The sequence below is a fragment of the Hyperolius riggenbachi genome, chromosome 2, assembly GCF_040937935.1.
Source record: "Hyperolius riggenbachi isolate aHypRig1 chromosome 2, aHypRig1.pri, whole genome shotgun sequence".
NCBI lineage: Eukaryota > Metazoa > Chordata > Amphibia > Anura > Hyperoliidae > Hyperolius > Hyperolius riggenbachi.
In genome coordinates, this window is record NC_090647.1 from 516,603,519 (window position 1) to 516,620,681 (window position 17,163).

Genomic DNA, 17,163 nt, shown 5'->3' on the forward strand with positions numbered 1-17,163 from the left:
ACTACAAGTCCCACGATGCATTGCAGGAGTCTGACAGCCACAGTCATTCATAAAGGCAAATGCTTTGTGGGACTTGTAGTTCCTTAACAGCTGGAGAGCCAAGTTTGCAGATCACTGGGCTATACCAACCTAACTTCCTCTTCTCCTCACTTTAACTTATAGGAACCATGTACTAGATAAACACCTTCATCAGACTGAAGACCAACTTGACCCACCTATAGTCTTTGTTCTCTTCATGTCTGATATTTCTTCTCATATATCTGCATTTAACCTTATTATAATCTTCTCTAATTATAATTATATCTAGAGTTTGACCACTGAAGCCTCTCTGGATGAACATTCTCATCCAGATTGGTGCCGCTAAAGACAAACTGGATGAGTAATCTTGTCCATTGTTTAAATGGAGGTGCGCACAACTGCCTCTCCGAGTGGTGGTATTTCCTTGTCTGCAGTTGGGGAAGGGAAGCAAGGCTTCCCTGAACCAATCGCAGTTCCTGCAATTAATGGTCATGACCCCAATCAAGGGCCATGTCCTTTCATAATAAAGAATGTGAATGAACATAAAAAAACAAACCCAAAAAACACTTCCTGGCAAACCAGGGAGTGTTCCTAGCATCATCACACACCACAGATTTTTTTATTAAAAAAAGAATATAATTAAACCCTTCCAAAACCCCTTCCCCCACCCCAGTTTTCAATATGTACATCATGAGGGTATATTACTGCTGTTTTAGTACATAAGGGCTTACAAATGATGAGACACAAAAAAAACCCCCAGAAAAAATACACCTTTATTTTCAAATAATATATTGACGCCATACATTGTACTAGGAACATAATTTAAATGTTGTGATAGCTAGGACTTATGGGAAAATAAAATATTGCTTATTTTAAAACTATAGGTGATGGAATTGGAGAAATAGTGTATTTTTGTTGTATCTGCCTATAAAATGCATAGAAAATAAAGCAATTACTAAAAACAAGTATTGCCCACAAAAAGCTTAATTTGTGGTGCAAAAAAAAAAGATATTGATCATTTATGTGTGATGAGTAATGATAAAGTTATTGGTTAATGAATGGGAGGAGCGCTGACGGGGAAAATTGCTTCCATCCTTGCCAACTTGCCATAGGCCTGGATGATTCAATCGGACACTGACTTCCTTGCATAGCTGATTTGCTGTAATGTACACTATGTATTGAATCATTGTCTTGTACTGTATGTTACTGTACTTTTGAACTTCTTTATCAATAAATTAAAAAAAAAAAGCATTCTGCCTCGCCAAAAAGTGGGTGATAGCTTGCAATATACTTTAACAGATTTCTCTTTCTGCTCACTGTATTCTAAACGAAATGAGTAATTAATGTTCCCTAAGACCTAGCAAACATAGTAAATATTTTAATATAATAGCCAAAATGTATAACAGTTGTAGTATTATTATTGTGTACCAGCAGACCCAAGTTTAAAAAACGGGCTCTAGTGTCTGTGTTTCTCGCCGCGCCCGACGTGCGCACACCCGCAGCACACCTGGCCGCCCGCTCACACGCCCACCCAGCTCCCTGGCCCCGTCCCTGTCCTCCTGTCTCTGTGAGGCTGAAACCATGCTGTGCACATGCGCAGCAGCAAAAAGGACGGGCCCAGCTACACAGGAACAGCGTGACGCAGGGACACAGGGGTTTTATTATAGAGGATAATATAGTAGGACATTAGATTTTCTGCAAACATATTTATGATTGATAAACAGAACTACATGCTCTTTCTAAAGCATCTAAAATAAACAAAAGATGAGGCAATAAGAAACAAACAAAATGTATCTTACATTACTGTGTGCAAGGTTGATTTCAGAAGGTCACATATTTCAAAAAATGCTACTTTGTGATAAAAATGTTACAAATAGCTAACGAATGTATTTTCTTGCTTCAAAACATTTCACTTAGCAGTTGAATCATTCAACAGAACTGAGCCCTTTAACAGTATGTGAAATGTGATATAAAATATATTTATTGGACTTTTTGAAATCAACACAAATGCAGTCCTGAGCAATGTAGACATGCTGTACTTTTACAATAAGTGCAAGGAGAAAAGAAAATATTAATAAAAAAAGTTATTTGTTTAAAATAAAAAATAATGTATGAAAAATAGTGTGTTAGGGGGGCGGTTTTTTTGTACAGCATTTTTCGCACCATAAGATGCAAACCCACCCCCCCCTCCAAAAAAAAAAAAGGTTTATTTTAATTTTAATGTCATTTTAATTAATGTTAGTGCAGCTTAAGGCCAGTAACCAACTCACAATTTTTCTGATGATTTTCTTGACGACCGGCGTTTTTTGGAGCGACGAGCGGTCACTTCTGCGATATCGTGGCGTCGGTACAGGTGCATGATCACACAAAAGTCATTTAGCATTGCGTGGCTATAATGACAATCATGGCGGATCAGATCTTTAAAGGGGAACTGAAGAGAGAGGTATATGGAGGCTGTCATGTTCATTTCCTTTTAGACAATACCAGTTGCCTGGCAGCCCTGCTGATCCTCTGCCTCTAATACTATTAGCCATAGCCCCTGAACAAGCATGCAGCAGATCAGGTGTTTCAGTGGTTCAGACTTATAAGTCTGATCTGACAAGACTAGCTGCATGCTTGTTTCTGGTTTTAATCAGATACTACTGCAGAGAAATAGACCAGCAGGGCTGCCAGGCAACTGGTATTGATTAAAAGGAAATAAACATGACTGTAATACTGTAATCTATTTGTGCCTTGTATATGACATGCAATGTTTTCAATAAACTTTTATTTTGGTTTAAAAAAAAAGGAAATAAACATGACAGCCTCCATATACCTCTCTCTTCAGTTCCCCTTTAAGATCCCCAATGACTACCATGATCTCTTACACTCTCGTTCATGCCCATTGTGTGGCATTGAGAGATGTAGGGCATACTCTCCGGGCCAGATGCTTAGTGGTGCTTAGCATCAGAGATTAGGCCTCCAATTTAGCATGCAATGTGATTTCTGCCCTTAAAATGCTGCTTTGCGTCAAATCCAGGTTTTTCCCCCGGAACTTTTGGCGTCTATCCCACTCATCCATGCAAAACCTCAGGTGTTAGACCCCTTGAAACATCTTTTCCATCACTTTTGTGGCCAGCATAAATGTTTCTAGTTTTCAAAGTTCGCCTCCACATTGAAGTCTATTGCAGGTCGCGGAAGTTCGCATGTTCGCGAACGTTTGCGGAGGTTTGCGAACGTGGTTCGCGAACCGAAAATCAGAGGTTCGGGCCATCTCTATACTTAAACCTTACAGTTTTTCCTTATTTGTTAATGGAGTCTCTCCTTATTTGTTTTTACTGATGGGTGGCTAACATGGTGTAATGCACTGACAGTGATGATTGTATTTAAAGTGATCCTTAAGTCTAAAAAAAAGAATGAGATTTACTCACCTGGGGCTTCCCTCAGCCTACTGCAGCTGATCGGCCAGGAGACCGCAATAGCAGCATAGGGGGCGATATTATGGCTGGGAACGCTGAGAATCACTCGCGTTCCCATGCCTGTCGGCCGGTGACGGCCAACCGGAAGTGTTCGCCGGCAGGTGCAGGAGCATCTAAGCGGCGCTGTGAGGGCACCGATCAGCTGCAGTAGGCTGAGGGAAGCCCCAGGTGAGTAAATCTAATTTTTTTGGTTAGACTTAAGGTTCACTTTAAAGGACTTCCGAGGCCTAACATGCAAAAATAGATCATTACCTGAGTGCTTTTTAAACCCATGGAGGAAGCCGTCGGCGCCCACCGTTCATTTCCACTGCAATTATTCACTTAGAACTGGCCCCAGGTCGGTTCTCGACCCCACAGCACGGGTCGTTTCATTATTCCCTTTCAAAGATGGCCGCCGAGCTGAGCCACGGCTGTGCAGTACGCATTGACACAAGTGCGGCTGCGCAGCTCTCAGCCCTCCTCCAGCTGCGCCCGATGGACGCACAGGAGGACGCGGGGAGTGAGTACGCGGCTGGAAGAGGGCTGAGAGCTGCACAGCCGCACTCGCGTCAATGCATATTGCGCAGCCGCGGCTCAGCTCGGCGGCCATCTTTGGAGGGGAATAATGAAACGACCCGTACTGTGGGGACGGGACCTGACCTGGGGCCAGTTCTAAGTGAATAATTGCGTCGGAAATGAACGGAGGGCGCCAATGGCTTCCTCCATGGGTTTAAAAAGCACTCAGGTAATGATCAGGGATGAGCAGGAACTACGCCAGTGCGAATTTACGCACCGTAGTTCGCATCTACGCGTTGTAGTTCGTAGGTGAAGTTTCAAAACTATGCTTACGAATTTACGTGAAGCAAATTACCACTACACGTAGCTTACGCCCACTATGCATAGTTAACATGTGTATTGCGTAGTGAACTACGAATGCGTTATTCGTGTCTATTTTTCTGCATGCGATTGTATACTTACAAATTTACGCATTGGAAAGGGGAAGGTACGCATAAAAGAGTTCCTGGTATAAGCATTTACAGAGGAATTAATGCGGAAAATTTTCTGCATACGGGCATACGCATCAACATACACTACGCTTCGCACTATGCGTAATTGCGTATTTTAATGCGTAGTCTACGAAATGCATATGAAGCGAATATTTGATTTCGAAGCTGTAGTTTGGCAAAGCGTAGTTGTGTAAAACTACGGGTAGTTCCAGCGTAGCGAAGTTGGCTGACTACGACCATCCCTGGTAATGATCAATTTTTGCATGTCTGGCCTCGGAAGTCCTTTGGCTGCTGTTCACTTTTCATGGTAACATAAAGTATTTTAGTATACCATTTTGTTCAGAATATTTTTTTCTTCTTCTCCCTCCTCTAAACCTAGGTGTGTCTTATGGACAAGTGTGTCTTATGGGCAGGTGTGTCTTATAGTGTGAGAAATATGGTCATTTATGTAGAAATGTGTTATATTATCTATGGAGGATATGGATGCAAACATCAACACCATCATTATCATCATCACAATCTGCGTAGTTCAGCCCTATACATTTCAAAAGTTATAAACCTTACTTTTTTCAGCTTTCTTAACAATGTGCATGTAAATAAAAAACACAGTAATTCAAATTTTTTTCTAACCGTGCCCATATATGGTACAATAAAAACTTTGGATTTTCCCATTTATTTGACCAAAACAATCAAATAAAAGTCTAAAAGAATCCTTTTTTTTTATCAAGAAAAGCTAACGAGTATCCCATTTTCTCCATAAAAATCCGATCGGACATATTGAAAAAATCTTTATATTCAATAATTTTTTCAGGATTTTCTGACAAATTGATCCAACAAAATAATTGAATAAAATGATCTAATTAAAAAAAAGAAAAGAAAAAGTTTAACCATGTATGGGCACCATAACAGAAACTAGCAGATTGGATTGTTTAATATTATTAGTGTTTTGGATTTCTATGGCGCCAATATCTTCCATGGTTATGGTTATGGATTTGTGCACGTATAAGGTGTAAAAAATAATAACAGTGGATGTTGCCCTGTACAGTAATTACTGTTTCAACAAGGTGATGGTTTCTGCCCTGTCAGTAGTCCAGTAGAATACTGTTGCCACAGGTCATGAGTAAGTCAAATTGTGTTTACTTTCAGCTTTGAAAACTTTTTCATTATTATTTACTATTTATATAGCGCTGATAACTTCCACAGCGTTGTACAGAGCGTATTTTTTTTCACTCAACTCCCCTAGAGGGGCTCACAATCTAATTATTATTATTATTATTATTATTATTTAGTATTTATATAGCGCCGACATATTACGCAGCGCTGTACAGCATATATATATATATATATATATATCTTGTCACTAACTGTCCCTCAAAGGAGCTCACAATCTAATCCCTACCATTGCCATATGTCAATATTATGTAGTGTAAGTACTGTAGTCTAGGGCCAATTTTTTAGTGGGAGCCAATTAACTTATCCGTATGTTTTTGGAATGTGGGAGGAAACCGGAGTGCCCGGAGGAAACCCACGCAGACACGGAGAGAACATACAAACTCTTTGCAGATAGTGCCCTGGCTGGGATTCGAACCAGGGACTCAGCGCTGCAAGGCGAGAGAGCTAACCACTACGCCACCGTGCTGCCCCCAAGTAGGGATCTAATCCCTACTTTAGTTATGTCTATGTATGTATCATGTAGTGTATGTATCGTAGTCTAAGGCCAATTGTAGGGGGAAGCTAATTAACTTATCTGCATGTTTTTGGAATGTGGGAGGAAACCGGACTTCCGGGAGGAAACACACAGAGATACGGGGAGAGGATACAAACAGATAGTGTCCTGGCTGTGATTTGAACCAGGGATCCAGTCCTGCAAGGCTGGAGTGCTAAGCACTATCCCACTATGCTGTCAAATTATTGGCTTGTTTAAAAAATATTTTTAAAATTACAACAACAAAATTATGAAATAAAGTCTGCATCACTGATATATGTTTTTATCAATTTTACAATAACATTTTCTTTTAAATTATTTAACCAAATTTTCTTTAGAATGATATGGAAATTGAACTGCAAAGAGTACTAAAATAATGTATTTCTCTCTTTGTTAAATTGCTATGAGGACTTTTCAAGTGGAAACATTTATAAAATCTGAAAGGATACATTAGCCTTTCAAAGCTTACATTTCTATTTTAATTGAACATATTTTGATGCCATCTTGGTGCTTTAATACATTTCCCTACAAAACCCCTTTCTAAAACTCACGCATATACTATGTGCTTTTAAATAGCTTCTGTACGATGTGCCCATCTGCACATACCACGTATGCTCAATAAAGGAATGTGTCTATCGCAGCTTGAGACCACTTAGTGGGAAATTGTGCTACAGGGAAATGGTGGCTACAACAAGTCGAATCATTAAAGGACACATATTGCAAAAACAAAAGTAACATTTAAATAAAAAAAAATATATAAATGTACATTTTTCTCAAAGTAAAATGCACCATGTCACATGTCCTCTACTGGCCAGACCGCTTAGTGCCTCCAAAACTACTTCAGCTGACAGACCATCCAATCTCGTGGATGCAATCAGTTTGCAGAAGCAACTGGAATTGGGTGAGCAGACAGGTTAAGAGGGAATGCGTGAAAAGCACCAACACTCCACTAGACATCATTTTTCTGTAAAAGGCTGCCGCCACCTCTTTTATGCGGGAAAAGAGGAACCCCACTATCTACTCTGAGCTAAGAAGAAAAGGTTCACACGTTCAATTCTTACTGAAACAGTACAATACTCTGGGTAGCATATCTCAAGGATGCAAGGATTAATTCTGCGGTACTCAAATCAGGTAATAGCCGTAAAAATTTATTTTTTTAGTTGCTTTATTAACAAATTCAATAAATTCATTATCTACAGAAAAATTATTATAAATAACAATTATAAAAACTGTAGCCACAGTATGGAATAAAAAGGAGAACATGAAAAAAATGAATTCTTAATAGACTGGAGTTAATTCAAAATTGAAACTAGCCTTACAAGTTCTCTTGTTGTCTCCAAGTTCCTTCAATGATGTTACAAAATGGAGAACTGAGGCTCAATTTCAGTCTTGTACTTTTACACAATCCTGCTTTAAAGTGAACCTCCGGACTAAAAATCTACTCAGCAGAACTGAAAAGGCTTGGTATTTCTTTAACAGTTTCACAGCATCAGAACTTTGTGTTTCTTACCAAAGCATCATTTTTAGCTGCATTTTTAGCTAAGCTCCACCCATCAAAGAAAGAAAGGCCAGGCTTTTTTTCCCTGATGCTGTGCAGAGCAAGGTGGGATTTCCTATGTTGTTGTTCACATTGCCTAGCAACTGGGAGGGTTGCTCTGGACACAGGACAGTTGGAACGGTGCCTCACGCTCCCTGTCGCCTCCTTTTAACCAAAAAGATGGCTGCCATCATGAAATCACACACATTTGCCTGTTCTTTTAAAACAGTGTGGGTAAGAGATTATATTGCCTATCTATTGTAATTAACATAACTAATGTAACTTAATGACAGTATGTTTGTTTAGGCTGAAGTTCCTCTTTAAGGGCGGAACTCAGGGACGACCCCTGTGCTAGAAGGAAGGGGACTCCTCAGTTTTGGAGGGATAAATTAATCTTAAATGTATAACTTCTCCATATTTCGGGCATCACTGATCGCCTGCATACAATAATGGCATAGTCATGATCCATTACAAATTTACGGCATTTTGGTACTCAACTATGGAAAGGGAAGGTTTTGGATCCTATAGAGCCCTCCTGGTCCACACTCGGTCCTGTCATTCCAGCACTGTCACCCCCTTCAAGCATTCAACCAGGTGGTCAAATACGCCCTCGAGGATCCTCAGAAGGCTTCAGAAGTACTGTTATCTTCGAGTATTTCCGAATACGGATGTGTGAGGATCCGCTCGGCTGCCTGCGCAGGCAGGCAGCTTTTTGACCACTGTTCAGGTCTGCATTCTGCAGGTCTCTGGAAGAGAGACCTTTTGTCAGTTTGGCAGCTTGCTGCTGAGGAATTTGCATACGTTTGTCATGAAGATTGCCTAGCCACATCCTTTGTAGGCTTGCTCTATATATATACCATGTGATATCACAGAACTGGAGTGGTCATAAGGGTTTGTCCTGTGAAACACTCCTGGAGTGTCAGCCTTGCTCATTGTTTGAAGATTAGCCTACAGTAATTCCTGGGACTGCACTAGGCAGGTTCCCTAGTGCAGTTAGGATTGCTTATCTGTTTTGTTTGTCTTTTGCGATTGTCCTGTCCCAGCGGTGGTCGACAGGAAGTCTTTGTTCTTGGAGTATAGCTGGAGCAGCGGTTGCTACCAGCTATCTCATCTGCCTGTCTAGCTTGGATCGCGCTCGCCTTGCGCTAGTGCTGTGGATCCTACTATTCTGTCTTCCTGGATCGCACTAGCCTCTTGCGCTAGTGCTGTGGATCCTATCTCTCACTTATTCCTGTTTTCGTGTATCTGTCTTGTCTGCTACGGACACTTGCTGGAGGCTCGGTGAGGTAACCGTTAAGCAAGCGCTCGCGTACTCTATTTCATGTTTGTCTGTCGGTGGTTAGTTAGGCGTGCTTGTCTCTGTTGTGCTTAACATGCGGAGACCGTGCATAAATGCATGCACTGTTGCGAATGAGTGCGGTGTTCGCGTTTAGTTAGCGTTTGTTATTTTTCTTATCTCCTCATTGTATTATTTGCTGTAGCCTTGTGTCACCTCTGGCAATCACCTCTCTCGCAATTGCATTCCTACTTCATATCTGCTGTTGTGTATGCACTGTCGCGGGTTGGCGACTAGATTGGTGCACACACATACCCTCTGTCGCTTTGCTCTCTCTCTTTCAGGGCTATCTTGCCCTGCGTTTTCTTCCCTTCGTACAATTCCTGTCTGGCGTCTGTGGTAGGGCAGAGGATCTGTTCCTCTGCACTCCACAGCTCCACCTGCCGACAGGAATTTCCCTCTACAGGTGCATTGCACCTTTTGCTGGGATCCCTCAAATTATACGCTTGTGGAGGATTTCCGCAGTGTCAGCACACGTCTTGTGCGCTGATCATGGAGAGAATTCCACAATCGTTACAGGATGGCTTTGTACTGTGCATGCATGAGCGCACAGGAATTCTTCCAAAGCCTGTTGAAGGCTCCTGGTAGGAGACAGCACTGGAATGAGGACACCGAGATAGGACAGGGAAGACTCTGAGATCCGGAGCCTTTTTTTAATTTCTTTACAAATTTGCTTTAAAAGGAACCCAAGACAGAGAGACATACGGAGGCTGCCCTATTTCTCTCCTTTTAAACAATACCAGTTGCCTGGCAGTACAGGAATGTCTGAATTACTTGCCTGAAGCAAGCATGCAGCTAATCTTGTCAGATTTTTGTCAGGCACATCTGACCGGCTTGCTTGTTTACAGTCTGAGACTAAAAGTAATAGAGGCAGAGGGTCAGCAGGACAGCCAAGCAATGTGCATTGTTTAAAAGGAAATACGTATGGCAGCCTACATATGTCTCTCATCTAGGGTTCCCTTAAAACATCAGTGTAAACTTACAAATGCTAAGAGTAATGACACGTTTATTTTAAATGTTTATTTTACTGCCTTACAGACTTAAAGGACAACTGAAGTGAGAGGTATTTGGAGGCTGCCATATTTATTTCCCTTTAAAGGGAACCAAAACTGAGAAGGATATGAATTTTTCCTGTTAAAATAATACCAGTTGCCTGACTCTCCTGCTGATCCTGTGTCTCTAATACTTTTAGCCACAGCCCTTAGCCCTATGCTATCAAGGCATTCCCTATGCTATCAAGGCATTTTGTATTGACCTGAGGAAGCGGGCCATGACCTGTGAAACGCGTTGTCAGATTGCTTTTTGAATTTGAATAAAAACTTTTTTTCCAGTTGAACTGGTGTCTATATCATCTGGAGAGGTAAGCAATTTCCTCTCTTTTTATTATATCATTTTTTTATTTGCATTTAAAAATATCAAAATAGAACATACGTTGGGTGCCTCCATTCTACCCACTACCAGCTGTACAGTTTGCTTAAGTATGGTTTTGCTCTGAAGCAATAGAAAGGAGATTTTTATTGTTTGTTTAAACAAGCACTTACTGTCTAGACTGTCGCCTGCCACAGCCTAATTATCGGTGCTTCCCTTCTGATCCCTGACTGCATTCTGCATGATGAATGTATGCATAATACTTATGTGCTCTGTGATGTGTTGCTACTTAGAAGAGCAGTTTCAGAATTGCTTCAAGCATCTATTTTAGCCACTAAATACATTACACTGTTCTTAAATACCGTCTTGTAACTGTTTGCGTTGCAGATGGAAGGAACGAAGGAACATTATAGACAAATCCCGTAGCTCTTCTTCATGTACGCTGATGCTTTTAGTTTTTTGGGCATTCCAAGGGCTAAGTCCTATCTCTTTAAAGAGAACCCGAGGCGTGTATTTTACATCTTAAGAGAACACAGGGGCATGTTCTGTGCATAATCACATGCCTCTGTGTCTCTGTATTGCTGCCTCTAGTCCCCCCCCCCCCAGGGTCTGCTGCCCCCCCCCCCCCCCCCTGTAAAAAGTGCCAGGCTAGCAACAATCTCCTTGTTGCTGGCCTTTTATTTACCTTCTGCACATCATTCATTGCGCGCTCCCTCACCTCTGTCTGCACCGCTGCCCGCCTCCGTGGGCTTCCTCCAATCGGAAGCTAAGCCGCGACCCAGGAAGTACCTCCCAGGTCTTGGCTTAGCTTCCAATTGCAGGAAGCCCATGGAGGCGGGCAATGGCGCGGACAGAGGCAGGGGAGCGCACAATGAATGACATGCAGAAGGTAAATAGAAGGCTAGCGACAAGGAGATTGTTGTGCTTTTTACAGGGGGGCACAGCAGGAGGGGACTAGTGGCAGCAATACAGAGACACAGAGGCATGTCATTATGCACAGAACATGCCCCTGTGTTCTCTTAAAGAGAATCTGTACTCTAAAATTATTACAATAAAAAGCATACCATTCTATTCATTATGTTCTCCTGGGCCCCTCTGTGCTGTTTCTGCCACTCCCTGCTGCAATCCTGGCAAACAATAGACATAGCAATTGATAGGCTGAGAGGAGCTAAGTGTGTGAGTCATACAGAGTATGCAGGGGGCCTGGAGAGGGTGTATATAGCTTCTATCCAATCACAAGCAGCCCAGCACATTCCAGCCTGACTGCCTGAGCCCGACAGACCCGACAGAGGAGAGAAGAATAGATCATATAACAGAGATAATACAGTCACTGTGCAACCAGGAAAGGCTGCAGTAAGCCAGAGCACATTAGAACAGGTATAGGAACTTATAGGATAGAAGAAATAAGGCTCAACATTTTGTTATAGAGTCTCTTTAAGACTGAAAATAACCGCCTCGGGTTCTCTTTAATGTGTGCACTATATTCACAAAAAAATATTCATCTGATTGATGAAATTTGAAGCAGATCTTAACTGGCCTAAATCAAATAAATGAACTTAATGTGTGCTTGGGTAGTAGCACAGAGGCTCACCACACCGCCCCCGGCGTCAGCCTCCATTTCCCTGCAAAGCGACTAGGGATGCCCATTCGGATTCTGCGGAAATGCAATTTCCGAAATTCCGATTGGCAATTGCATTTCCGCATCGGAATGCGGAAATCGGTAATGCAAGTGTGGTAGGCGGATTTCCGCCAGAAATCGTGGAAATTTCCGCCGGAAATCACGGAATTTCCACCCGGCTTTAACATCGATTTTCTCAAAAACTATAAGGTATTTTTGAAAACTTTTTTTACTGTAATGTAAAATGCAGAAAATCTGCATCTGCCTATTTTCTGCATTTTACATTACAGTAAAAATCCACCGGCTTTAGCGGTTAATAGCAAAGCCCCCGTAAGTTCTAGAAGCACCAAATTTTCAGGGTTTATTAAACAGAATCTTCTGAACACGATGCAAAACAAAGTTTTCAAAAAGACCTTATAATTTTTGAGAAAATCGATGGTAAAGTTGGGCGGAATTTCTACTTTGGAATTCGGAAATTGGTAGCGGAAAGCGGAATCGGTAATTGGCAATGGCGGAATGCGGATTTACCGTGGAATCGAAATTGGCATTCCGACCATCCCTAAAAGTGACCCGTACAGAAGTTGTGGTCTGCGAATGCGCAGTATATCTGCGGTACTACGCGCACACAAGATGCCCAAGTGGACATACTGCCCATGCACAGCGTATTATGTCCGGGTAAGAGGGCACCAACTCCCCCCCACCCGACCAGGACTTCAGAATGGGATACTTTGCAGCAAAATGGAGGCTGAAGCTGGGGCAAGGGAAGTGCTGCAGGTGCAGTAGGCTTCTGCACTGCTCCCCACACACAGAGTAGGCTTCATTTTTGTCATATTTTTAGCACTACGGTATCCTTTAAGAGGGTGGATCTATTAAATACTGCACAGGGAGGAGCCCCAACCCCCCCGCCCCTGGCCCAATGTGATAAAACTCTTAAAATTAGTAGAGGGTAAGAAAACAAACTTAAAGAGGAACTCCAGTGAAAATAATGTAATAAAAGAGTGTTTCATTTTTACAACAATCATTTAGAAATGATTTAGTCAGTGTTTGCCCATTGTAAAAGCTTTCCTCTCCCTGATTTACATTTTGACATTTATCACATGGTGACACTGCTAGCAGATGATGTCACTGGAAGTAGCTGCTGCTTGCTTTTTTGGCAGTTGGAAACAGCTGTAAACAGCTATTTCCCACAATGCAATGAGGTTCACAGACTGGAAACTGCCAGGACCATGGTCCTCACAGTTTCCTGTGGGAGGGGTTTCACCACAATATCAGCCATACAGCGCCCCCTCATGATCTGTTTGTGAAAAGGAATAGATTTCTCATGTAAAAGGAGGTATCAGTTACTGATTGGGATGGAGCTCAATGCTGGGTCACGGTTTCTCTTCAACTCAAAGTAGCACTAAAAATGATATTTATTGGATTGAAACGACAACACGTTTCTCAGGTTATAATGGCTTCATAAGGTCAATACGGTACCGAATATAGTGCTAAGGATTGGCCCAGGAGCAACTACCGTATTATTAGATGAGTACCTGTAGCTTAGAGTAGTTCTCACTCGCACACTACCCTACATGACTCTTTTTCTAGAGAGCGATTCAAATTCAACAAACCATCCGGATGAAGATTAGTTTGAGTTTGTTCGCATGTGCTCACCATGGTTGCTGGACCTGGATTTGTGAGTACCCTTTGTCTTTTAAAGGGGCACTGTGGCAAAAAAAATTTAAAATTTAAAATATGTGAAAACATATACAAATAAGAAGTACATTTTTTAAAAAATGAGCCATAAATTATTTTTCTCCTATATTGCTGTCACGTACAATAGGTACAAATCTGACAGAAGCGACAGGTTTTGGACCAGTTCATCCCTTTATGGGGATTCTCAGGGATATATTTATTTTCAAAAGCACTTAGCGAATGGCAGTTGTCCAACTGCCAAAAAACTGTGTAGTGAGCAGCAAAGCTGGCCAGCATCATTGTTTAAAGAGAAACTCCGACCAAGAATTGAACTTTATCCCATTCAGTAGCTGATACCCCCTTTTACATAAGAAATCTATTCCTTTTCACAAACAGACCACCAGGGGGCGCTGTATGACTGATATTGTGGTAGTACCCCTCCCACAAGAAACTCTGAATACCATGGTACTCCTGGCAGTTTCCTGTCTGTGAACCTTGTTGCATTGTGGGAAATAGCTGTTTACAGCTGTTTCAAACTGCCAAAAAACCATGCAGCAGCTACATCACCTGCCAACAGTAAAAATGTCACCAAAAGATTTTACAATGGGCAAACACTGACTAAATCATTTATACATAATTATTGTAAAAATGTAGCACTTTTTTATTACATTATTTTCACTGGAGTTCCTCTTTAAATCCTTTTTAGGGAATATCTTTACAAAGAATAAAAGCCTTGCTGAGAATCCCCTATATAGAGATGGACTAGTCCAAAACCTTTTGCTTCTGTCAGATTTCTACTACCTACTGTAAGTGACAGCAACATAGTGGAAAAGCAATTTATGGCTCATGTTGCACTTCTTATTTGTCTATGCACATATTTAACATTTTACAATTTTTCACCTTAGTGCCCCTTTAATATTCCTTCCAATTTCTTCCTTTTTTTTCTCTCTACATGATACATCCAGATGCATAATCATTTGGTTGCCTTAGAGTCTCAAAATCCATTAGTGCCATCAACACAGCCATTACACATTTTTACATGTGCAAACAGTAGACCAACAATAGACCAACAAAAGACCAATAGTTAAATAAAAAATCACAGACTCTAGTAAATTTGTATTAGGGATTTTTTTTTTTTAATATTATTTGTTGTATCATCATCACAACATAGAGTATAGCAAATCACAACCTAGAACCTTTTGTTCGTGTAACATTGCTTAGCACCAATTTAGAAAAAAAAGGGCTAAAACAATGCTACAAGCTGAAAAGCTCCAGTTTCATAAGAATCCTTTATTGTCTTTTATGGTCTTTATTACTTTAGTATTTTGGTGAAATATTGCTCCCGTCAAGAATAGCTGTAAATACTGGTTTTCTGGCTGACACATCAAGGGCACAACTATTGATGAACACTGTATTTATATTCTTCTGCCGAGCATTGGAAATGACTTACCCTAGACCCAACTGATGACAAATATTATTGGAAATCTCTTCATTCCAGAGATCTGCACAAGCTGCATACCATTCATTGTGAACTTTGAACTCCACCAATCCATTTGCAGTGTTGTTGGCAAGGCGTACTGTGAACAAAAATGTAGATATTTATGCTCTCTACTGGTGTGTAAGGAATAAAACCAATTTTATACTAAGTTTAGGTTATGTCTCCTTACATTTCTAGCGGACGTACTTTCATTTGTGGGAGTACAGTTTTTTTTATCTATAATAGACCTCGTAACTGATTTGGAGCTCCACACCAGATCTAGCTCGTTACTAATTTGAACTAAGCAAAAAAGATCTTGCCCCAAAAAGTCATAGCATCTAAATAAGACTTAAAGCAGATGGGAAAGCCATACTATCTCAGAAAAAAATACATATGTAAGTAGATAAATGCTTGTTCTACTTACATAACATATGTAGTAGTGTATTGTCCATGTTTAAATTTCAGTAAATTTTATATAGAAATAAAGAGAAAACTGTTTCAGGCATTTTTTATTTTTTCTGCTTGTGATTGAAGATAATCCTGATGTCATTTCCCCCCTTACTTTATTTTTCTCTCCTAAAAACTGAACTGTAATATCTAGCTTGCTTTGTAAACACATGAGGGCACAGCATTGATCGTATTTCAGCAGCTTCACACTGAACTGCCCTTAGCCAATCAGTGAGTAGCAGGAATGGGGGAGGAGAGTCGACAAGCTTCAATTTCATCAGCAATGTACCAAATTGAGCGAGGTTGACTGAAATAAGATTTATTACAGTAGAAATATTTATGATTAGATTGAAATGCTTGAAATGCAGCATCAGGTTGCAGACTGCATAATAAACACAGAGCAGTGGGTAAATGTAATTTGATTTTGTGGATGACAATCCCGCTTTAAAAATCAAAGTCCAATCTCCTTTGTGTCCTTCTATGTGCCCCGTCTCCCCAAGTGTTCTTCTGTGTGCCCCATCTCCCCGTGTGTTCTTCTGTGTGCCCCATCTCCCCGTGTGTTCTTCTGTGTGCCCCATCTCCCATGTGTTCTTCTGTGTGCCCCATCTCCCATGTGTCCTTCTGTGTGCCCCATCTCTCCCCATCTTCTTCTGTGTGCCCCATCTCCCATGTGTTCTTCTGTGTGCCCCATCTCCCATGTGTTCTTCTGGGTGCCCCATCTCCCATGTGTTCTTCTGTGTGCCCCATCTCCCATGTGTTCTTCTGTGTGCCCCATCTCCCATGTGTTCTTCTGTGTGCCCCATCTCCCATGTGTTCTACTGTGTCTCATCTCCCCCATGTGTTCTTCTGTGTGTCCCATCTCCCCATGTGTTCTTCGGTGTCCCCCATGTCTCCTTCCTGTGTGCCTCGTCTCCTCCATGTGTCCTTCTGTGCGCCCTGTTTCCCAAAGTATTATTCTTTGTGCCATGTCTCCCCATGTGTCCTTCTGTGTGCCTCATCTCCCCTTGTCTTCTCCGGTATCCCCCCTATGTGCCTCCGCTCCCCCTGTATGCCTCTGCTATCCACCTTGGACTACAGACACCCATCTTCTCCATGTGATTCCTCTAGTGTGCGGCTACTGTTCGAGTCATTGTTAGCCACACACTAGAGGAAGCACATGTAGAAGATGGGTGTCTGCAGTCCTTGCGGCGGGGGGGGGGGATGGGGCAGACTATAGCATTGCTGCCAGGGGTGTAGCAAGAGCCAATGCAGCCATAGCGGGTACCTAGTAGGGTACTCGCCTCTATAGTTATAGGGCAGAATTTTTTCTTGGAGCTGCGACCGACAAGGCCGAGTGGAGATGGTACTTCTCCACAAGCACAGTTTAGTCATTGCCCGTAGTATTTATATAGTACTAGTATATATATAGTACTAGTAGTAGTATTTTGATGTCAAAAGCCAGATTGGTTGTACGATAACACATGATAGTGGGCTCCCGGCGTCCCTGTGTTTTTTGTCTCTACTAGTTTGTACCTGATGTGTTTAATATTAACTTTCCAT

At 41.6% G+C, this 17,163-nt stretch overlaps 1 long non-coding RNA gene across 1 annotated transcript in view; it reads right to left on the minus strand.

Moving 5' to 3' along the window:
* Positions 1 to 15,169: 15,169 nt before the first annotated feature.
* Positions 15,170 to 17,163, minus strand: part of LOC137547229 (uncharacterized) — a 32,551-nt gene continuing 30,557 nt past the window's right edge. Inside the window, exon 3 of the long non-coding RNA XR_011026533.1 lies at positions 15,170 to 15,277. This is a non-coding gene — a long non-coding RNA (uncharacterized lncRNA). The remainder of the gene's footprint in view (positions 15,278 to 17,163) is intronic.